At 38.5% G+C, this 24,917-nt stretch overlaps 1 protein-coding gene and 1 pseudogene across 3 annotated transcripts in view; both read right to left on the bottom strand.

Annotated features, from left to right (window-relative positions):
* Nucleotides 1-24,917, bottom strand: part of htr4 (5-hydroxytryptamine receptor 4) — a 485,679-nt gene that overhangs the window by 128,722 nt on the left and 332,040 nt on the right. The gene's annotated exons all lie outside the window — the stretch shown is intronic.
* LOC120543434 lies at nt 21,623-21,803 on the bottom strand (annotated as a pseudogene).

Raw genomic sequence — 24,917 nt, 5'->3', positions numbered from 1 at the left:
TGGATGGATGGAAGCCTTTAATGTTTTTTGTTAATGTTTTCTATGCTCCAAACCCTTTAATTCCCATCTCACTCATTTTTTTTAAACTTTTCAGTTTTTTAATTTGTTCAGTGAAGGATACATTTATTTATGGTGGCTTATAATTAGATCTTTGACTGAGGCCCCTGCCATGCAGCCACGCACAAGATCACTTTATTTTAGGAAGCGTGGAATGAATATTTAGCAGTGAGGCCCTAACCCTTCTGGTTGACATGCCACAGATGGAGACATACCCAAGAGGAGGCATATGATTTCGGACCCGAGCCTAGTGGATGATAGAGCTAATGTACAACCCAAATGTTTCCTCTAATTCTGTGTTAGGGGCAGAGCTGTTCTGTTTTCTGTGGTGCCTTGTGCACTGGAACCCTTTCTGATTTTTGTTTCTATTCAGCAGAGTTGCCCAGCTGGCACCTCAACTTTTCCCTATGGACGATTACATCAGATATCAAATTAGCCTGTTACTTTGAATCCTACACTTATTTACTTTGTAAAGTCCCTTGTGATTGTGTAAAGGTCATTATATAAAATACAGATTGACAGACTTATGTTCTGCCTACAAAGAAGTTGGCGTTTCATTTATTTGTTCCCTTCCTATGAGCCCCTGGACATTTTCAAGAATTTTTGGAAGTGGAGACCACTTTGATGCCAGCAGTGTTTGCTGAAGACCTTTCCACTAATAATGAGTTCTTTCTGCAATTCCTAAATCCTACAGAGAGCCAATTTACACTTTGCTCAAGTCAGCGGAGTGTGACTATTGATGCCATTACCAGTCCAGAACATTCATTAAGCAAAACACAGAGAAAGCCAAATCTACCAATCAGTCGAGTCAAGGCACTGATGGAATTTTTCACACACTAACAGATAATCATACTAAAACACAAAGAGATCATCGGGCCATTTAACGCCAATCAGTACAGCTCTAATATTACAACAGCAAGGTGCTGGATGTGTCCCCTTGTTACTAACCTGTAAATCCCAATCAAGAAGTGAATACTGTTGGCTGGTGTCACTCTGTAAACTCAAATTTGTGGCTGAAAAGCCTGGAATGCTTTTTCAACTCCCCTAACTTTGGAGAGAGTTAAACCTGCTTGGCTATGAATGAAGTCCTCAGGGCTGGTGCATGGGGTGAGGTTCACTTTGCTAAGGACGACATTTTCAAACAGCAGCATTTTAACCTTACAAAGTAATATTTTAAACATTACAAAGTTGTTTCCATGTTTAAAGGAAACTTTTACTCATAGCTCAGTTATCCATCAGTTATCCATAGCTGAGAGTGTATTGTATAGTTTGTTGTGTGAGTCTGTATCAGTGGTGTCACTAGAGGGCTGCAAGGAGCACGGACCATACTTGGTAACACCATCCTAGGGGATGACACTCAAATGACTGTCTGTAAAAAATTTTTACAGTGTTTTGGGTTTAAATCACCATGGTGGCATCCAACTCTCCCACTTCAATGAAACGACTGAGTGTCCGAGTGCCACTAACAGTGGGAATTACAGCGCTGCATTAAATAGTCAGGTGTCTGCATTCTGCATTGTTTAAAGTAAGATCAACTATCTGTTAATGAGCTCTGTTTATCAAGTCACCCAGGGATGTGTGGTGGGCCTTGCCCAGAGGGGACTGGGCGGTCTCATGGTCTGGAATCCCTGCAGATTTTAGTTTTTTATCCAGTTTTTTTTTTGTTTTTTCTGTCCACCCTGGCCATCAGACCTTACACTTATTGTATGTTAACTAATGTTGACTTATTTTATTTTCTTACTGTGTCTTTTATTTTTCTATTCTTCATTATGTAAAGCACTTTGAGCTACATTTTATTGTATGAAAATGTGCTATATAAATAAATGTTGTTGTTGTTAATCCGGCCTCGGTTACCTCACTAGTTGACACCAACCCTAGTGACGCCACTGCTGCTGTATGCATCTAAATTTACCATACAAATTAGTAACGTTACTCTAATCTAATCTAATCTAATCTTAGCTGTCGTGTAGTAGAAGGAGTGCAGAACAGTTGATTGTTCACAGGCTCTGTGTATGGACGTCTATCAAAAGCAGAGGGCTGTAAAGCAGCGTCTGACCAGCTGCAATGTATATGTGTGGCTGAGGGGTTCTGAACACCACGCAGTTGTTTAGTAAAAGCTTCCCGATGGATAGCTTTGTTGCGTTCACATCAATGTCGCATGAAAAACATGACAGAACAAAAACATTCTGACAGGAGCGTCAGTATGCTTTACGCCCTAGTAACCAAGTTTCCCAAACTATTATATAACATTTCAGGAATTATTTACCACTCAGATGCTGATCTTTCTGACCATAAAATAGGTTATTACAATAGCAGCTGATGAGAAGAATTCATAATTAATTGCAATATTACGGTATTTGAGGGTTCCTCTAGGGAGCCTCTTTCTCTTGCACAATTTGGCTCAAAAACTATTCAGCACATCGACATCTCATAACAAGCTTATGTTTCGAGTTTGGTATTTTTACGTCCAGCCGTTTTAGCTCTAGACTGTCCTCAAGAAACTGTGATGCACCAACACAGACAGACATACACACATCATCAGCATAACAATGTTTTCGGTATCAGGGGACCCTAAAACAATTTGTCAAAAAATTGGAGATTTAAAGTTTTGACAAATCCAAAGCTTTCGCTCCTCCACCATAGACGATAGGTTACGGTGGGGGAGGAGACACAAAGCAAAATGAGAGTTAAGTATAAACCATAAGAATTAAATACACATACAAAGTTAAATGAGCAAATGTGCATGTCAATATTACATATCAGTTCATGATATTGATGTTCATTTTTTTCATTTTCACATATCGTATTTTGTATTTAATAATTTTGTACATTTCTGTTCATTTTTAGAATGTTACTAAGGTGTCAGTCACAGGTACAATATATTTTATATTTTAATTAAGTTTACATCATGGTTGTTTAATGTAATAATGGGATAAGGAATGGAATAGGAGTAACTCAAGAAAAGACAAATGGAAGAAACAGTGACCAGGCTAGAACTTGAATCCAGGATTTTGGCGCTATGAAGCAGTGCTAACCACGGTGCCACGATATTGATCAACTGTAAGATACAATCTGTCATCTAAAGCATGAGTTTGGAATTTATCCTTTGGACAGATACCATATCCTAGCTTGGTTGTATTGCTAAGTTACACGATGGCTCTTGCAGCTTTGAACTGGATATGTGATTTTGGACAATGGAGAGATTTTGGGACACTGGGTAGCACATACATGTGTGTGCTCTGCAATGGCTTTTGTTTCACAGAGAAATAATAGTGGAATAGTGGAAAGTGAAGAGACAAAAACGTGTAAAATTGTAAGGTGAAAACCCAAAAATATACCAAAAACCAAAACGCTTTGTTGAAAATTCCAAACCTTGATTCTCTGAAAAGATTTTGGAAGTAACCAATGCCACAAAAAGTTTCTGAATATATTAACAATCTCGGGCTACCGCAATGCCAAGATGTCAGCTTAAATATCATTTCAGCGATGACTTCATACGTTTCTACCATCACGCAGTTGCAATAGGATAGCCCACTTCCCTCTACCCTCTATGGTACCGTGGCTGTCCGTTTATCTGTCCAGGATTTGAAATCACCTGTAACTTGCAAACCGTTTGAACTATTGACCTGAAATTCTGTACACATATACTACTGTACGTGACATCTTCAGGGTTATGATTGACCTCCAAGTTATTCCTCTTTTTATTTTAATTTTATTTTATTGTAGAATCAACTCTCGGCAGCAGCCAGTGTTCTCATTCCTACCACCTTCACTGTCACTTCCTCTACCTCTTCATATCTTAAATCATTCCTGAGGCAGATTGAAGAGTTAAGTGCCAGCATAAGTGAAAAATTAAAGAAAAACATCTATACTAATAAAAGGCAAAGCCCTCACTGACTGACTGACTGACTGACTCACTCACTCACTCACTCACTCACTCACTCATCACTAATTCTCCAACTTCCCGTGTAGGTAGAAGGCTGAAATTTGGCAGGCTCATTCCTTACAGCTTACCTACAAAAGTTAAGCAGGTTTCATTTTGAAATTCTACACGTAACGGTCATAACGGTCAACAACGTCCGCCATGTTGAACTTCCTTATTCATGGCCCCATCTTCACAAAATTTGGTAGGTGGCTTCCCTGCACTAACCGAAACCAATGTACGTACTTATTTCGGTGGTATGACGCCACTGTCGGCCGCCATATTGAACTTTTCAACGGTCTTTGTTACTTATGGGCCCATCTTCGAGATATTTGGTACGCGGGTTCCCAACGCTAACTGAATCCTACTTATGTACATATATACGTCCATAGCCTGCAGCTCGGTCACCGTGTGAGGCGGTGTTGGGTCCCCCATCCCAATGCCTCCCACGTTGTTGGCTGCCTGCCTATATAAGGCTGTCCGTCGCTCCAGTCTCTACATTCCCTTCCTTGCTTCGTCACGGGATTCACGTCTCAATGCTGATAACTACAGCCTTTTTATTTAATCCACGGCTTCTCTGCTGTTTTATTGCTCATTTATTACGATTATAGTTATTGTGTAGGTATTTTAAACTTACTTTACATTGTTCAGGTACCCATTTCCTTTATCATTCCAACCGTACGCCCATTAACATGTCTATCGAGGTGATCACCATCGATCAAAGAACTGTCACTTACCGAGTGGTTTCCATGCCCGGAGATGGCACCTGCCTTTTCCATTCTCTTTGTTACATATTGCACAGCCATATCAGGCTCACTCTTGATATCCAGAGGAACATTGTGTCTTATGTATTGAATGACTGGGACAGGTTCAAGGTGTGGACTGATGACGGTACAGGAGATAATTATACTACACAGGAGCACTAGAAGAGTGAAATGCTTAAGCCCTTCACCTATGCATCTGCATGTGAGTTGATGGCTGCCGGTGAATTGTTTGGTTGTCGCTTTCACGTGTACCGAAATGGCCAAATATTTTACACCTTTTGACAACTGCCAATGCCTCTTTAACATCTTAGATTGACAGGTGACGATTTCAGTAGTGGACACTTTGATGTTTATGAATGTTTCAACTCTCAAAGGCTGGATGTGAAGTTATCGATGAAACCGGTTGTATACTTACAACGCTTTACAGATGCCGAATGTCTCTTCAACACAAGTCCTACAAATACTGTCGTAATTGAAACAAACCATGAAACTCATGCTCAAGAGTAAGCTCAGCGTACAGCTTGGTCATATTACAACCGGAGGACTGAACTCACAATGTGGTATACAAAGAGATCCTTAACAAATAATTTTTGGTATATTATCCCTCAGTTTAAAAAGGTTTAATTTTCTTCTTAATAAAAATTTTAAGGCAGTACTTAGCCGCTGCGAAGCACGGGTATTCTGCTAGTACTAAATAATTGCAACACAAATACTGACAAAAGATGCAGATGAAAGAGGAGAAGAAGCGGGCCACTAGGGTGGAGAAAAGAAAGCAGGAAGCAGGAAGTGCATCAACCTAAACGTACAGAGAAAGAGGATGAAAACTAGGAATACTCAAGTCAAGTGTATTCACTGCACGTTTTTGTGTAGTACGCCGTTACTGGTTACCAATAACAATGCTCCTAACAGACAAAATGGCAGTACCCACAAAAGTCAAAATAGTGCCTCATAACAAAAGTAATTTATATGGTTAGTAGCTTCGGTCTGCGGTGGGTTGGCACCCTGCCTGGGGTTTGTTTCCTGCCTTGCGCCCTGTGTTGGCTGGGTTTGGCTCCAGCTGACTCCTGTGACCCTGTAGTTAGGATGTAGCGGGTTGGATAATGGATGGATGGATAGTGGCTTTGGTTATTTTTTTTTTGTGGGACCCCTTGAGTGTATTCAAGTGGTTTTAAATCTCAAGGATTCAACACATTAGTGTTTTTGTTAATGGCAATTTAAAACACTGGAAAATATTTACATTTTCAGCATGTTGCAACACCATTTTTGTTTTTTTATGGGTGCTGCCATTTCAGAGGTAGGTGTCAGGTGTTTCCTTGGTAATTCCCACAATTCCCTGGGAGACAGGACACATAAAATATCATTGGAGCGACCAAGTATAATTCGACATGTGCATTTCCACAGTAAAAGAGATCAAAGGATGAAACTCTACTTTGTGTGCAACTTAACACTTTTAATTACAGTCCTCTTGGCATAGTGAATTTTGCCATTTGTTATACAGTATGTCTTCACGTTCTGATTAGTGATTTGAGTTTGACAATAGATTGGTTTGACTTTGGCCTTGACCTTGGTTAATTGCTGACTGCATTTATCTCCCAGTCCTTACCATCAAATGTATTATGTCTAAAACACAAAATCAGAAAAGCAATGATTAAAAACTCAATGATATATCCAAAAATAAAGAAAGATGAAAGAGAAAATAAATTCTGTAACATTCAAACCCCCAAAAGCATAACAGCTGTTATGGGCCTGATTGCCCTTTGCTCTTTGCTGGCCCCTGATGGAGAAAGTAGGTGAAGAAAATTGAGGACTGGATTATGAGGCACAAGAAAGCACATGCCTTATAAATGTGGTCCACAGACTGCCTGGCATTGCACATTTTATATCATCTTGTGTAAGCCGCAATTTTCTTTCATGAGATTATTGCACAAGGAAAGCACAACCAGTAACATAAAGTCTAACTGTAAAACAATTAAACCTTATTCTGCCCTAACACTCAGCTTGTGTCCCTTAGTGGAAATAAAAATATTTCTGTGAGTGGAGAACGGCGGCCACTTGAAGCACACATGATGAATTGTGGGTCACGTTTAAGGACAGTGTCTGGGTGGGCATTGTTATTCATCTGCTGGAGTACACCATATTTTACTTGATTTTGTTCATCTTGTTATAAGACAGACTTTGTTTGTTTATTTGTTGTATTTAACCTTTACCCTTCTTTTTTGATAATAAGACTTTCAAGTATATGTGGCCTCATGCAATGCATTTGAAGTAAATGGATAAAAAATTTTAATAAAACCAAATAAAATGAATAAGAACAGTTTTCGTACTTAGTTACTCTGGCTGTTCTCCTCACTTCATGTTCTTAAGAGTTCATTTTTTTTTATTTATAGCAGATAACGACAATCTACTTTGAAGATGGTGTCTGTGTGTTCTCAAACCCACTTAATCCAATTCTGGATCATGGAGGGCTGGAGCTTATCCCTGTAGCATTAGACACAAGAGAGGAAACATCCCTGGTCAGGGTACTGGTGCATCACAGGTCTCACTCACACACACACATATCCTGTACACATAACAGAGAAGAAAATGGCCAGAGTCCACACTGACAATAACTAGGCACAGGATTTAACCTTTTGTTATCTGCCTGGCTCACATTATCCTTAAAGGAAGCTTCAGATTCACCAGTAGGCCTCATTACTTAACTGAGGCTTATATTTAAAAAATAGCCTCTCCCTAAAACTCAAGAAGAACAAGGCTTCTGGCCTGCACAGGCCTAACAAAAAGTCATAGTCTTTTAATATTTAAAACAAACTTCAAAAGGAAGGAGGGGAACCATATTAAAAACCCTGGCCAAAGCTAAAAAAAAATTTTTTGTATTTTAAGGGCTTGTTGACAAATTAATTCAAAAAGACAAAAGTGAAAATAGAATCAGACAAGGTATGTCTAAAATTGAAAACCACAGAGCAAACAAAACCAGTCCACAATTTGAAAAAATCTATACCTTAAAATAAAGCGAGAGTTCAAAACCAAAATACACTTACAAAATCTAAAATCCAAAACCCAGAAAGATGAGCTAAAAGACAGAAGTAGATACTAATGCCACAGCAGTTATCTTGTGGTCTGCTGGGTTCTTATATAGCACTGAGAATGGTCCCCCAGCAGCAACATCAGGGGATTTTACCCCAAACCCCCTTTAGACAGTTAACATACCAAGAGATGGATATATAATTTAAAACATAAATATATACAATCAATCAACGTAAAGTAAATTATAAAATTAACGAACAAAACAATGCCCACAATATCTATACATATAAAAGGCAAAGCCCTCATTGACTCATCACTAATTCTCCTACTTTCCATATAGGTGGGAAGCTGAAATTTTGTATACTCATTCCTAGCAGTGTACTTACAAAAGTTAGGTATGTTTCATGTCCTATTGCAACACCCAAGGGGGGAAATGGGTGTACACCCTAAACTGTATATATAGATAGGGGATTTTTAATATACAATGGTACCTCTGGTCACGACCATAATTCGTTACAAAACTCTGAACGCAGTCGCGACCAAACAGAATTTCCCCATAAGATTATATGTAAATATAATTAATCCGTTCCAGACCATAGGAAGTGTATGTAAATATATATTTTTTAAGCACAAAAATAGTTAATTATACCATAGAATTCACAGTGTAATAGTAAGCTAAATGTAAAAACATTGAATAACAGTGAGAAAACCTTGAACAACAGAGAAAACTAACATTGTAAGAGTCCGCGCTAGACCCCATCCTCTACTGGCTTTAAATTCCTCACCTTCACCCCTCGAAAAAGGATTTTTTTTCAGCAAATCGCCATGAATCTTCCTGGCTTTCTCGCATATGATCGCCTTGCTTACACTATCCCCTGAAAGGTGCTTCTTGTTCAACCACACTAGCAACAGTTTTTCCACCTCTTCCAGCACTTGAGGCCTCTGCCTGGTTAACATTGTTGCTTTGTTAGGCCCTGTATATGCAAACAAAAGAAAATGGAAAACGGAGAATAGGAAATCATTGGTGCTTACGAATGTGCGTAGGGAAACTAGCCACCAGTGTTTTTGTTCGCCACCAGAGCGTGTGGTCATGAACAGATGCAAAATTTTGGCAAACTTTTTGATCGTAACCCAATTTGTACGTGTTTGGAAACGTTCATGGCCAGAGGTTCCACTGTATGTAGGAAGCCCAAATTTCCCATGCTCATCCTTTACACTGTACTTACAAAAGTTAAGTATGTTTCATTTCGCGCCATGCCCCGTAACAAACTCACTGACTATATACATTAACAACATCCAGCACTCATGTGCCTCCTCATTCGCTTTCTTAACTTCCTCAGCTGTTCGTCGTGCTCACTGCTCCCTTCTTCTTTACTCCATCGCTTAAAGACTGTTACTGTTTGCTTTCCTTCACGTCTTCCTGATGGTGACTCCTGCCTTTTCATTTACTCCACCGCTTCAAGGCTGACATTGTTGGGATTCCTTACTTGCCTACATACGTCTTCCTGAAGATGACTTCTGCTCCATCGCTTCTCGCCTTCCCTTGTACTTTCTTTCTCAATGGGTGTAAGTTTACCCCAAATAATGTGTCTATTCTGGTGATCACCGTCGATCACAATTTCACCGACCCGAACCCAGTGGTTTCCATGCCCCAAGATTGGGCCTGCCTCTTGCATTCTCTCTTTTACTTATTGTATGGCCATAATAGTCTCAGCCTTGAAATATGCAGAGACATTGTGTCTTATGTACTGAATGACTGGGACAGGTTCAATGTGTGGACTGTCGGTACAGGAGACAATTATACTACACAGGACCACTATAGCAGTGAAATGCTTAAGCTTCCAACCTATAGTTCTGCATGTGAACTGATAGCTGCCGCTGAATAGTTTCACGGTCGCTTTCAAGTGTAAACAAATGGGGAAGCATTGGACAACCGGGAATGCCTGTTAAACATCTTAGATTCACAGGTAGCGATTTGGGTAGTGGACACTTTGATGTTTATGAATGTTTCAATTCTGACAAAATGGACACAAAGTTACCAGTGAAACCTGTTGTATCTTTACAATGGTTGACAAACGCGGAATGTAACTTGAACACAACACATACTCCAAATACGAACCTGATTAAAAGAAATAATGATAATCAAATTCTTGACAGCAACACTAATAACAGTGACAAAAACAATTACAATGACAATCATGTTACGTTATTTTTAAAATGTTTCCTTTTCTTTTTCATAACTTCCTTAACACATTACTTCTCTGCTGCGAAGCACTGGTATTTTGCTAGTATATATATATATATATATATATATATATATATATATATATATATATATATATATATATATATATATATATATATCGTATACTCAACCCTGTGGGGGTCCGTTGTACAACCAAGGGGCTGCATAGATGATTCCTGAGCTCTGGAGCACAGCACTTCTGCCACACCAGGAAGTGCTGCCCATCCAGTAACTGTGTATGCCTGGAGTGCTTCCGAGTGCAAGGGCAGCACTTCTGCCACACCAGGAAGTACTGCCAAAAGACCATCACCAAGCACCTGGAGCACATCCGGGGCATGATAAAAGGGGCCGCCTCACTTCCTTCGTGGAGCCGGAGTTGGGAGGAGGAAGACAGACCTTGCGAGAGAAGAGTAGAAGCCAAAGAGAGAAAGGACTGAGGAACAGGGTGTGTGTGGGTGGAACCAAAGTGTAAATATTATTGTAAATAAACCTGTGTGTTTTGGAAATTGGTGTTGTGTCTGTATGTGGCCGGGCTATCAGTTACAATATATATATATACTGTATATAGGGTGGGTGTGTGGTATAGCGGGTCCACAGCTCCCGTCAAAGGGCCACTTTTAAATAAATAATCACCGTGCTCGCAGCTTGGTGAGAGGGCATGGTGGTTGTGTGGCTGAAGCAGTTCTCAGGGGGATTTGCGATGTGGGCGTTTTCTCACCTAAGTGCACAAGTGAGAGACTGTCCACATCCGTGATTGTTCCTGGGGCTATTGATTTGCCACAGCTGCCATGCCCTCTAGTTAAATAGAAGCGCCTAAAGGTGAGAGAAAAAAAGAAAAAGAGAAAGAAAGAAGAGAACGGAGGTTGTAGAGGAAAGCAGGAAGCAGTAGGGAGAGAGAGAAAGCTCGTGCGGGAGAGTGAGGGAGCGAGTGAAGGCTCGCATGCAGCTGTGCAGGCCGCCTGGGTGTTTGGCCGACACCCAGGGAGTAGTAGTTGTGGTTGCTCCTGCAGAGTTTGTTTTTATGAAGGACGGGAGTGACCGGAAGGCAGATGATTCTCCATGTGAGGCCGCGGAAGGCAGTGGGAGTCGGGACTTGGGACGTGGTGTCCCCAGCGTGAGAGCCGTGGTTGTTGGGGAAATCCCAAGTCGCTGTCAGGAAGAGCCAACCAGAGCTAGGGATCGGTGAAGCAATCCTAACAGCTGAAGCAGGCACAGAGAAGGTCAGCTGCAATTAGGGTGACTCCCCTATTGAGAAGCCCAGATGGGGGAAGCAGGGGAGTCGCAGGTATTAAGGCACCAGGCTTCTTATTGTCGGTTTTTAGAAATATGCTTTCTAGAGTATTTTAACCTCATTTTTTTAAGAAGACTTTTTTCTATTGTTTTTAACCTCCACATTGTCACTTCTTGGTTTTATTGGATTATTTATTTAATGACTAGTGTTGAATGCACTGCACTTAATTATTTGGACTTTGTTTTTGTTGATGGTTTTAATAAAAGCATTTCACACATTTGTATCATCCCCTTGCTATGTTGTTGCCTTACTGCTAAGCTCATTGGTGACATTGTGATGGTGATGGGTTGAAGGGCTCCCAGACAGCAGATGGGAGCATGGAACCAACCCGCATCATCACAGGTTGATGTGAGAGGCTGTTTTGCATTTACATCTTGGAAAATTTCCAGTTGAATCATCTCAGGAATTTATCAATGGTCTTTACTCATGAAGGCTAAGCCCAAGGCAATCAGGCAGAGGTTCTGTAAAGTGTGCAAGGGACCCCACAAACATAAGAAAAACAGCTACATTTGTTCTTTTAATGTATTTTAAGTATTGGATGGCACTGTACACCCTAAAATGGATTAAGTGGCTTTGACAATGTTATGATACATTTGGTCATGTTATTCAAATAGCAAAGACACATTCAAAGCACAGATGACACCATGGATGGGAATCAGAAATAGCAGAGGCAAATATGAAGAACAAGGGTACAAATCTGTATATTAATGCATATTCAAAACTTGAGCAACCTTGGTTTCCAAAAGAAGTGCATATTGACCACCAGAGCTTGTCCCCTGCTTCACTTATGTTCCATTCTCTGTTGTAAAAATGACAGCTGTGAAAAAGGTGATCTTTGACTGAGTCTGGTAATAACTGGCTCAACAATTTCCTCAATGGTTTGGGTTTAAAATAGCCTCCTTATTTCAAAATCCAGCCATTATAGACACTTTCCAAATATCTACCCTTAGAAAACAGCATGTTAGTCCATCAAGGCTCTTATGAGTAGTTTGCTTACGTAGACATCAATAAATATGTATCAAGCAGTTTTCTAGCTTTATTCACATACAGTATATGCCAGTCCAGCAAATTCCTTGAAATGTTATTAGGCCTCAGTCTGAGAAACAGTGATAAAACATTTTGGAAACACTTTAGATTTGGGGTTTTAAGTGCCGGCTCTACTGCATCTATTAGTCCTTTCATGCTGTCTATCACAAGCAAAGTCTTTCTTTCTTTCTTTCTTTCTTTCTTTCATTAGTTAGACCGTCCATACAGTATATGGTGGCATAGAACGCAGTCGTTGAATAGATACCAGTTTTCCCTTACTCCTCCACTGAAGAGCCATTCAGGTGAAAAAAGTACAAATCGTAAATAATCAGATTGAACAAAAAAATAAATGCTAAAACTTGAAAGATATGGACAGTGATCAGTGGATAAAATCAAAGCCCACACAGACGTAAGTGCCAATGACACAGCATGTTGGCAGCCTAAGACTGGCATCTTTTGGACTCCCTTTGTGCTGTTTTTTATCATATATGCCAAAGTTTATTTCATCAATTACTAGATGACAGAAAACATTGCCTGTTGACAAATATGTCACAGTTTATTGTTCCATTAATAAACAACAAGGCTTTTCTGGCACAAAGGCTTTCAAATTGAATTTGTGAATGTTGTGAAGTTGGTCATCGTGCTATCCAGCTTAAAGTATTCCAGATCTCCAGTCAATTGAGCTTATATATTGCACCTTTTATTACATCAACATAGCTAGGTGTGCCTTTTTTATTAAGGTACACAGGCACAGGAACAATTGCTTTAATAATCAAAAAACAAGAAACACATACATTATAAACACAAAGTGAAAATCATCACAATGTGCTTTTTAGCATTTGTTTCTGGAGCAGAGACAGTTAAGTGACTTAAACAATAGATATATAGTCTAGTGCCTTACCCCCTAAGAGACATTCTGCAGGCTCAACAATCCACCCTATTATAAAGATAAGTATCTGTGCAACTGTGTGTTCATTCAGTTCCCATGTCTCTGGTATTCCAATAAATGGCGCATCACAGACATTTGTGGCAATAAAAAGCATTGAATTGGTCATTCCAGCAGATGCTGCATCACAAACATTAACACTTCATCAAATGGCATAAAACAGAGACAAATGCATTGCTTTTGTCACATTTTAACATGCATTTCATTACTACAAATGTTAGTGATACACCATTTGTTGGAATGACACACATTTCGTATCTGTGATTTGGATAAAAACACTATCAAATTATGTGTGTACTCCCTTCTTGAATTTCTGGCTTTTCATCTTACTGTTTACTCTCTGACTTTCATTTCTGGTTAGCAATTAGGCTTTGGGGTAAAATTTTTTGTCAATTAAGGTTTCAATACATTTTCAGTTTTGACTATGGTTCTCTCCTCGACATTGAGCAAAACAGGCAAGTTTTATTTTTATTCAACTTTGAACAGGCATTTTGCTTGCTCATAAGCAAATGTAAACCTGCGACTGTGAGTGTCCCCTCTACTGATAATTCATCAATCAAAACACAATACTTGCAGATCCCACCCTCAAAACTTTACGGTTTGAAAATGACAGTTTCCATTTCAAGCCACATTTCATGTTGTGCTGCATGCGGTGTCACTGGAATAAATACACGAAGAAATAAATACATAAAGAAAAAACAAAAACAAATCTCATGACACATTTACTGCAATTATTTATGCTTACATGTTATTGTGTTCTTATTTATTGTCACATTTCATAATATATTTATGTATTTGCAGATTTATTTATCTCCTTAATATTGTCCAAAACGTTCCTCTGTACTGAAGTCACAGCCTCATTTTGTGTGCTCCAGTACTTAACCACCAGCTCACACATTGTGTAATGTGAAGAGTGCAATATTTGTGCCCCAAGCCTGACCCTGACACAAAGTGAAACAGAAGAATCTGATAATGTATGAACGGATGAGTGCATACAATGGATATCCACAAGCATGTCGACCTCAAATTGACAAATGGCCTGCTGCAGGCATGAGTAAGAAAATGTTCAAAAGAGTCATAAGATACTGTAAATTTAAGGTAGGTAAGGGTTAGCTAAACAACAACTGCACATAGTAACTTGAGCATTTGAGTGCAACATCAAAAGTGAGAGATGTGCTGTCCGCAAAGATTATTGCACAAGTGAAATCACACTTAGCAGGGTTATCATCTAATAGACTGCTTTGACTTTCTAATTTTTAACAAAGAATATTTTTGGAAGCACAAGCAAATCACAAAGGTCTGTTTTAAAAAATTTTGCTAAGACTTTTTTACATTCAGCTTGACATCAGAAAGGAGAGTGAAAATAGCAGAACAAAAATAAAAGGGGGATTAGGTTTGGTGGTCCTTCATTATAAGTCTCAGTCAATTGGGACCAACTTGTTAAAGAACTGCATGTGACTAGATCTCATCAAGGAGCAGTGCCATTAGCTTCATGTCAAACAGGTCAACTTTTCATCCTAGCCTGCCAGAAGACACAGTTGGCTAGCAGTGAGGTATCCCTTTGAATATTGGGAAATACAGGACTTGAAGAACAGAGGATCTGGGTGATTTTTACTGTTTGATGGCACGTCTATGGGCAGGTAACTATACAGTCAATCTGGTAAACCAAGTCCTCTCCAGTAATTTCTTTTATTTGTGAGAGTGGTCACAGGCTTGGACCTTCTAGTGATTCATGATGAACACACAAGTGAACATTACCAATTGAAGTTTCTTTGATATTTTGAAATCATTTTATTACTATAATCAGAAAGCAGCAGAGAAAGGGGCCTTACCTCATCCAGAAACTGACAACTGGAGTTTGTACTTCAAGTCCCAACACTTCAATTACTGTCTTGTTCTTTCAAAACTACATTTTGCAAAGAGATACATTTCAGATTCTGTTCAATTTTGTTAAATCATCTCATCAGAATCAAAAATAAATATATCACTTGGTGCTTTAGCCACTCTAATGAAAAGACTTTACTACAAGAACAAATCGAAATAGAGAGTAATGGGGAGATGTTCTAGGCCACTGCTGCAGCATAATGAGTAGAATAGATTTAACTTGGCACTGGGCAGAAAGCAATGCCCAACCCTGGGCTGGGTGCCAGTCTATTGCTAGGCACATGTCTACACTTGATCATACCAAAGAATTTTAGAGTGGCCTGTCCGCCTTCATGCATGTCTTTGTTATGTTTTATATAGAAGCTGGAGTAGCTGCATAAACTAGCATGAATGTTTGGAGAATGTCCACATATCACAGACTGGATTATAATGTTTCTAATTGCATTCATTCATTCATGGAGTTTGTTTTCTGAGGTTTCATTAATCCATTCATTTTTTTCACTTAGAGTTGCAGGAAATAAGTCCATCGGATGACATGCTCACAAGCACATGCCCACAATTACTCACACAGACATAATTAAGTGTGGCTAAGCCTTACACCAATCTTTGCCATGTGTGTGGTAACAACAGCACAGTAAATCCATACAAACATCTTTCATATTTACTTAATCCTGTTCATGGTAGAATCATGGTGTGTAAGGCAGGAAACTGCCCTGGACAATGCTCAGTCCATTGTAGAGCACCTATGCGGCACACTGGGGTCAGATTGAAATTGCCAATTAACTGGTCTGAAAGATGAACTAGAATTCTCTCTAACTTTATTTTGAAATTCATATATTTTCTTTATGGAATGCTAGTCTCTGACAGGACATGTTCATGTAGCACACCATCACACCCACTCAAGCCAAACCAATTTGAAGTCAACAGTCAAGCAAGCCTACCAGAATTTGGAATGTGGAGAAAACAGGAAACTAACTAGTGGCTTTTTTTCTGACATTGTGAGGTATCAGTACTAAACAGCATATCACCATGCTGTTCACCTAAGCAATCAAACTTTTTTGTTATATGGCACCTTTCATCACATTGTGCTCTGGAGAGGTTTCATCTCACAAGAAGCATTCCAGCTACTGCAGGAATATACTGCACAAGTTGCACCCTAGTGGTCAGCGGGTTAAGTGGGATCCACACAATGAAGGCGTACCTCATGACTAATAATTTTGTTTTGCCTTCGGATGAGGTGGAGTGGAGGCCAGTTTAAATCCCATAAATGCCAGAGGTTATTCCACTCCAAGGGGTGGCGGGTGGGTGTTTGAGCAAGGCTCTTAATCTGCAATTGTTCCATCCTGGGTATGACATTAACATTAAGCAGGTCCTCCAACTTGCAAGGGACAATTTGGGGTTTAGTGGCAGGACTGGCACTCCAGCCAATGTAAACACCACTCCATTCAAACTAGTGTGGTGCTGAAGTGTTATCTGCAGAACTAGGGTCCTAATTTGGGATCCTGAGGTGGTTCATCATGTGGTAGCTGTGGTAACACGCTGTATCAGTACATGCCCTCAACCTCTCTCTTTCTCACTCTCTCTTTGGATGAATCATGCTTTGCACTCATGGCCTCATTTGTGTCCTTCAAAGCTGATAGAATTAAAACCCATTATGACAAGCAGCTCTATTCTTTGTGTTCCCACTATCATGACATTTTCTGCTTTGCTGATTAAGTCATATAGGCCTTATAAAAACACTGATTGAACTGTTTTAATTTCATGTAATGCTTACAGAATGTCAAAGGCAATGAATAATAATAATAGCAATAATAATAATACACTCCAGTCATTAGTAACTTTTCTCCTGCCCAAGCATTTTAGAACACAAAAATCCCCGTTGTCAATGTGTGCTTATGTACTGAATATCCATCCATCCCTCCATTTTCCAACACGCTGAATCCAAACACAGGGTCACAGGGGTCTGTTGGAGCCAATCCCAGCCAACACAGGGCACAAGGCAGGAACCAATCCTGGGCAGGGTGCCAACCCACCACAGGACACACACACAATTTAGAATCGCCAAACCTATCTTTATAAGATATCTAAACATATCTTTGGACTGTGGGAGGAAACCAAAGCGCCCGGAGGAAACCCACGCAGACACGGGGAGAACATGCAAACTCCACGCAGGGAGGACCCGGAAAGCGAACCCGACAGCGCTACCACTGCACCACCGTGCCGCCCTGTACTGAATATATTGCACATATATATATATATATATATATATATATATATATATATATATATATATATATATATATACACCTGTAAACACAAAATGACATCAGTGGAGAAGTAAGCCAAGCATTCTTTCAAAATGGTAAAAATGAAAGAAAACTAAAATGGCAAAATGATTCAGTCGCTGCCATGACGAACAGAGGATAGCACTGTCGACTTTCAAGCAATTCACAGATGCGTATTTAGAATTGGGACTTTGAACATTTAATTTTAACAAAAGAACCCCTAAGATATATTGCATTTGATTTTGTCTTCCCCAACCTGAAGCCGTGAGTTTAACTTCAGGATTATTTTTATTTGATTTCCATTTCACTGGCTTTTTTAAACTGGGTCTGCCCACAGGTCTGCAGCCTTGTTTTGTGTGGTGCTACTGAATTAACTGACTGCTAGTGTCTCGTTTCATTTTTAAAAACAGCTATACTACAGTGGCACATTTTTTCAGCCACTGGCTAATAACTAAATCCACTGTGTGCCAGCTTGAAGTAAAAGTAAGGAGCTGTAGAGGCGGAAGGCAGATGTTGCTTACCAGACAAGGTGTTGGACATGCTGTAAGCAGAGAGTACTGCTCATTAGGCCTACAATTTTAATTCTGCTACTAGACAAGAATCTATAGTAGTGTGTAATATCCTGGAGAAGGACTTTGAAAAGTTAAGTGCACATAATTGATCTTTAACACTAAACAGCTGGTCAAAGTGATGGTCAGCATATAAATATGCAGAAAAAGGATAACATCCTTCATCCAGTAGTCTAGACAAACACAAACAGTGAGCCTAATTTTACAAAGATTATCACATAAAATGGTAATAGGTAAAGCAGGGAGAACAATATTAATAATTGCAACATCAATAATATTAATGACAATAATAAAAAACACAAAAGTGACACCTTGAAGTCACATAAAAGTGATAAAATGTTTCTGAACAAAAATTGAGGAGTAGTAATGGTTGTCAACTGATCCTGAAAAAGACACAGGCCTATAGATTGTATATGAATACACACACACTGTACTGTATATGGACTTAAGATCTGCCTTTTAGCTGAATGAAGCCCATCTCATCTTTGTTGGATACAAAACAGAAAGCAACTTTAGATAATATTCCATATTATATAAATTATATAGATATTTATATATTTATATAGATGTATTCTGCAATAAGATGCTGCAGATGTTCTACCAGACGGTTGTGGCAAAGGCCCTCTTCTATACGGTGGTGTGCTGGGGAGGCAGCTTAAAGATGAAGGACGCCTCACGCCTGGACAAACTTGTTAAGAAGGCAGGCTCTATTGTAGGAGTAAAGTTGGACAGTTTAACATCTGTAGCAGAGCGACGGGCATTAAGCAAACTCCTGTCAATCATGGAGAATCCACTGCATCCACTGAACAGTGTCATCTCCAGGCAGAGGAGTAGCTTCAGTGACAGACTTTTGTCACCGTCCTGCTCCACTGACAGGCTGAGGAGATCATTCCTCCCCCACACTATGCGACTCTTCAATTCCACCCGGGGGAGTAAATGCTAACATTACTCAAAGTTATTGTCTGCTTTTACATGCATTTTTACTACTATTTAATTTAATATTGTTTTTTGTATCAGTATACTGCTGCTGGATTATGTGAATTACCCCTTGGGATTAATAAAGTATCTATCTATCTATCTATATCTATCTATCTTTCATTAAAGGTAAAATGATTGAGGCCTCCAAAACAAGCTGGGGAGTATCTTAGAATTTTACCCAGTCTGCCCAGCAGAGGCTGACAAGACTACAGCCAGGTTCCTAAGGCACATTCAGGCTTCAACTGGAACATGCCCCAAAATGGAGAGCTTGCAAAAAAACTATTACAAATCTCAAAATATATAATGAATGCCCCATCAAAAGAAGGATGACCATTAATATATGGCTTGTAGGAATAGGGCCAATAAAGAATCTTTATAAATAAATGGTTCACTTGACAAAAATAGAAATATACAAAGCTAAAGCTCCATATACAAAAAAATTCAGAAAAGATTTGCCTAAAAGGCAATCCTAAGGAAACAGTCTAAATACACACTCCAGAGGTAAAATCCGAGAAAGCAGTCAAGTAAACTAAAAAACTAAAAAAGAAACAACAAACCAAAAACTCAGACAGAAAAAAAGATACTCAAAAATTCCTGTAAATGATGAATGATTCCTACTTTTGAGCCTTCTCAGCCAGTTTAAATAGCCAAAGGAAGAGCTCAAAAGTGGTGATTTCAACGTGGTCCCTCCTCTTTGGGCTCCACACACAAAGAACAAGGAACATAAGTAAATTTAAAGATGCAGTGCATACAGTGTATCCGGAAAGTATTCACAGCGCATCACTTTTTCCACATTTTGTTATGTTACAACCTTATTCCAAAATGGATTAAATTCATTTTTTTCCTCAGAATTCTACACACAACACCCCATAATGACAACGTGAAAAAAGTTTATTGAGGTTTTTGCAAATTTATTAAAAATAAGAAAACTGAGAAACAATTCGGGGCTTAGTGGCAGGATTGGCACCCCAGCCAATGTAAACAACACTCCATTCAAACTAGTGTGGTGCTGAAGTGTTATCTGCTGAACTAGGGTCCTAATTTGGGATCCTGAGGTGGTTCATCATGTGGTGGCTGTAGTAACACGCTGTATCAGTACATGCCCCCAACCTCTCTCTTTCTCTTTCTCACTCTCTCTTTGGATGAATCACGTTTTGCACTCATGGCCTCATTTGTGTACATTTGTGAAACATCTCAAGGATGATCAGGGGAAACAGGATGCACCTGAGCTCAATTTTGAGCTTCATGGCAAAGGCTGTGAATACTTATGTACATCTGATTTCTCAGTTTTTTTTATTTTTAATAAATTTGCAAAAACCTCAAGTAAACTTTTTTCACGTTGTCATTATGGGGTGTTGTGTGTAGAATTCTGAGGAAAAAAATGAATTTAATCTGTTAATACTTTCCGGATGCACTGTAATTAACCAATAGTGAACAACATCAAAAGAAATAACAAAAACATGAAAAAATAATAATATAAACACAACAAATACAACAATAAATCATCTACACATATGTTAATATATAACACTGGGGCTCATGGACCAAAACAGAATGTCACAAACTTGACTTATGGTGCAGAATGAATGAACAAACAGAATAAACTTTTAAATTATATTATTCATTCATTTTCCTGTCCTGCTTATCCAGGATGGGTCTGCAGGAAAACTGGGGCCAGTCTTAGCAGGCATAGGTAGTAAGTCAGGAATGACCCCTGGACAGGGCAGCAGTCCTATTAATGTATTTTGCTGTCATGGTTAGTGATACCTCCTTACAGATCTGACATTGCGGATTTGAATCCACTGCTTGGATGTTGTCCATGTGAAATATTTATGTTCTCCAAATGTCCGTATTGGTTTTCCTCCAAGCATTTGGGATAATTGGCAATTATGTCAGTGGGTGTGTTAATGGACGGGTACTGTCGACTACTAGTTTTGGATTCTGGTTTTGTAAATCACTATGAATGAAGATATTTAAGAATGTACTGTATAAAATGAACTGTGCTAAACATATACTGTACATTGGGGTAATGGTTACTTATATTGCATCTGCCTTTAAACTTCACCTGGAATTAAACTTCAAACCTTATGTTTAGAGTCCTGCAAAGAAGTAAGCAGGTAAGTGGAGTAAACATGAGAAGTAAAGTACTGTAGATCTTCCACTGTCATTATTTATATCAAACACTATTACTCTGAACATAAAAATATATATGCAAACTTTAAAAATACTACCCTATCCTGCAAACATAGTAATAAATATATCATCCCTGGGGACACAAAAAGTTGTATCTATCTATCTATCCTTATTTCTATACTATATATATATATATATATATATATATATATATATATATATATATATATATATATATATATATATATATATTACATTTTGACCTCATTTAAAAGCACAAAAATTCATTCAGACATTGATTGTAAATATAAACATTTATTGATCCAATCACTCATCCCGTTTACACCAACAACAGGAAATTCTGAAGCAAAAAATAGCCAGGTTGATAAAATGAATTTAAAAAATGACAAGAAAGTGCAGTGGATGGCTACTTTATTATTTTTGTAGGTATTAAGTTTTAGACTCATGGATGCTCATCTAAAACATGCTAGTTTCTTTAGTGGGTCTCAAAAAAAAAATATTTTTTTTTTTCTTTTTTATTTATGGCGCAAGCCCCTATTCCATCTCCCTGTTCCAAAAATCAATTTAATATATGGTCCCCAGATAGGGGACGTATCAGATATTAAACTGATAAGAACAGATACTACACTTGATCTTAGCCAAAAGGCAGAGAATATATATTTATATTATTTATTTTTTATTATATAAAATATTTATTTTTACTGAAACTTTTAGAAACTCTTTGTCTGATCAAAAAAAAATAAAATGAAAATGCCACACCATATTTTCCTGCAAGAATTGTATTTGATTTCCAATACATATGCACTAAATGGAAGGGTCTTTTAATTTATTTCACTACATTCTGGTATTCCAGTGTCTATACTATTAGTATTTTTATACTGTAAATTTACTAGTATCTTACAGTTTTTTTTTACTAGGATGTTACTGTTTTTAATTCCTTCATTCTCGAGAGCTTTAATTAACAGAAATATATGCAAATAATTTAGTCATAAATGATGACATTTATGCATATGCTTATCTTCACCAATATAAGAAAATCAGCTCAAAGGCAATTATTACCATTACTAATTATGCTGTTTGTACTAAAAAAAAAAAAAATGGTGAAATTAAAGTGGATAGTGCCAAGCCTATCGGTTGAAGGTAAACCATAGGCTAGAGTGGCCATGCCTTACATTCAGTCTGAAGTTCCAGCATATACCGTAAGTATGTAAAAAGACAAAGATCAGGTGAAGTGCCAGGGTCAGAAAGGACAGCAAATGGACCGAAGATAGTCCATGTTTTATTAGTCGAGCCGTAAAAATTGTAATGTTAGTAAGGAGCTGCTAGACGGGTGTGTTCCTCAGTAATTTAGAGTTGGAATACCCCATAATAATGGGAATGGCAATGTGAGTAAAAGGCTGAGGATGCCAGAATTTAACTGAGTGTTTTGGAGGATGTTGGTTTCAACAAGAAGTTATGTGTAGAAACTTCCAGATAGTATCTCTGTGTTACATACTGAGTCCTGTGCCCACTTATATGGAACAAGCAGTGTTAATGCCTGTCCCTTTTAATAGGTATAGAAGCTCAGAAGTCCTGTAGAGACAGACTGAGGGCTACCAGAGAAAGTTCTAGAGAGGCAGCCTTAAGACATTCTAAAATAATTCCTGACAATGTAACTATTTAAGGGAATTCCTTCAAAATGAGCATAAATCCACCCCTTTACCAGGAGGTAACATCAGAAAAAAGCACAGCCTGCATGGAAGTAGCATGGGCAGACAGAAAGGAGAACTTGGGAGGTCAGAAGGAGCGCTCTGTGCACGTGTAACTGTGGTTTTGTTGGCTGTTTGAGCCATCACACCTGCTAGAAACCTGTGAAGGATGGAATTTGTTTTCCTCTTGTTGTTGGATACGTCTGAGTTCAGCCTTTGATTACCCTTAAGGTGGGCCAGGATTTCAAAGTCCCAAAGAGGAACACTCAGGTAGCATGTGTGTACTGTATGTGTGTTAACTCCTGGCCATGCATAATGCACATCCTGACTTGTTTAATGCCTCATCATCATCAGAGAAAGATTATGACAGAGGACCAAAATTCACAAATAGACACATATACTTCAATATCAAAAATGACACATCTTTTTAAATGTATTTTTAATATTACATTTAATTTTTGTAATTTTTCATTTTATATTTCATAAACATTGGTGATGCTCTTTTAAACATGTAATACATTACACTCATGGATAATCTAGGTGCATTTAACAGTGCATATACCTTCACTATGACTTTTTGGAGTGCCGCAGTTCATTTTGTTTGTTTTCAAAGTCTATACTGAATGTGAATGCGCTGTTTATTATATGCATTGAGTTCTATCCTCAATAGAACACCAAATTTCCTTTATTAGCTTAATTTATTTAGTGTGGTTGAATTTTTGCCAGAAGAATGGACGCTCCTCAATAGCTTTTTGTGAATGGGAAGTGGACAGGTGGTCATCAGTATCTGGATTTCCTATGTGTGCAACTGAAAATGAGTGCACAAAACTTTAGTCATACATCATTGGGAATGTGTTTGAAAAAAGGGAAAGCTTTTCTGCAGTCCCTAAATAAAATCCATTTTTTCTTTGGCGTGGTAGATTTGTGAGAGTCACAGCATGGGTTGATATTCTCATCTCCGTATTTTTTTTCCTACCACATAGAATTGGCTTAAGGCTACATCCAAGTCCCCGGGACTGTAAATGACCAATTGTGTTTGACAGCTGTGATTGTCAGCTGTACGAAGTGTTGAGGAGGTTGCTTTTCATTTGTGTGATTGGTGGTTTCACGTCTGTGTCACCATGAGATATGTTTGATACACAATAAAACTTTTCTAGATGGTGTATCCAGCTGGGGGTGTTAGCTCCCTTGTTGGAATGAGTTCTTTTGTAATTGCGGCGTGTTACATAACCCAAATGTATATAAATATAATATAAAAAGGCGATACCCCTCCTTTAATGATACAGCGGTAAGAAATCATACAGGAGAAATAACAGCTTTCTTTAATGATGGCTTACGCTGCATAACAAATGAAGGAAGCCAATGGCAAGAACCCAGTTTGTGTAGAGACTGCCATTTTCCTCGCTGCGTTGGAAGGATTTATCTCCCATCCGTCCATCGGCTTCAAAGGTGTGCCAGACTATGTTTCAATACTTTATACTCTTTCTTCATGTGCAGACCCCCACTTAGGTGAATAATACAATTCCAAACATGGCAAAGAGGATACAATTTCATGCTGACTCACAGACAAAAAATAGTGCATGGTTCCCCAGCTGCTTTTATCTGTCTTGTCTTATGCTTTGCCTAGCAGTTTTAAATGATGAGGCTCTGTGCTAAATGTGTGAACTGTGCATGTGAGTAGAAAGAAAAGTATATTTATAAAATATATTTGCACAGAGCACAGTGACATATTAAATGTACACACTTATTACAGATGGACATATTTCTGCATTTCAGTTATTTCTCTGGATATTAACATACAGTACATAGCCTGGCTGTCTTGGTCAAACTTTGACACTGGGTCCTCCTAATTATTCTTCCTTTTCATATTTTTGAAAATAATTTTCAATTTAATTTTATAGTACTCTTTTTCTGTGTTTTTGGTAGTACATAGTGGTGCCCTCCTTCACTATAAGCATATTGAAAGAGCTAGTCTTAGAATGTTTAACCTTAATGTTAAAATGCCCAAGAGTGTTTGCTAAATTTGTTTAGTATGTGAGATTCTCATAACTACACAGATAATGGATGTTCACTTTATCCCCTAA

The sequence above is a fragment of the Polypterus senegalus genome, chromosome 13 (assembly GCF_016835505.1).
Source record: "Polypterus senegalus isolate Bchr_013 chromosome 13, ASM1683550v1, whole genome shotgun sequence".
Taxonomy (NCBI): Eukaryota; Metazoa; Chordata; class Cladistia; order Polypteriformes; family Polypteridae; genus Polypterus; species Polypterus senegalus.
This window is presented reverse-complemented; position numbering and strand designations above follow the sequence as displayed.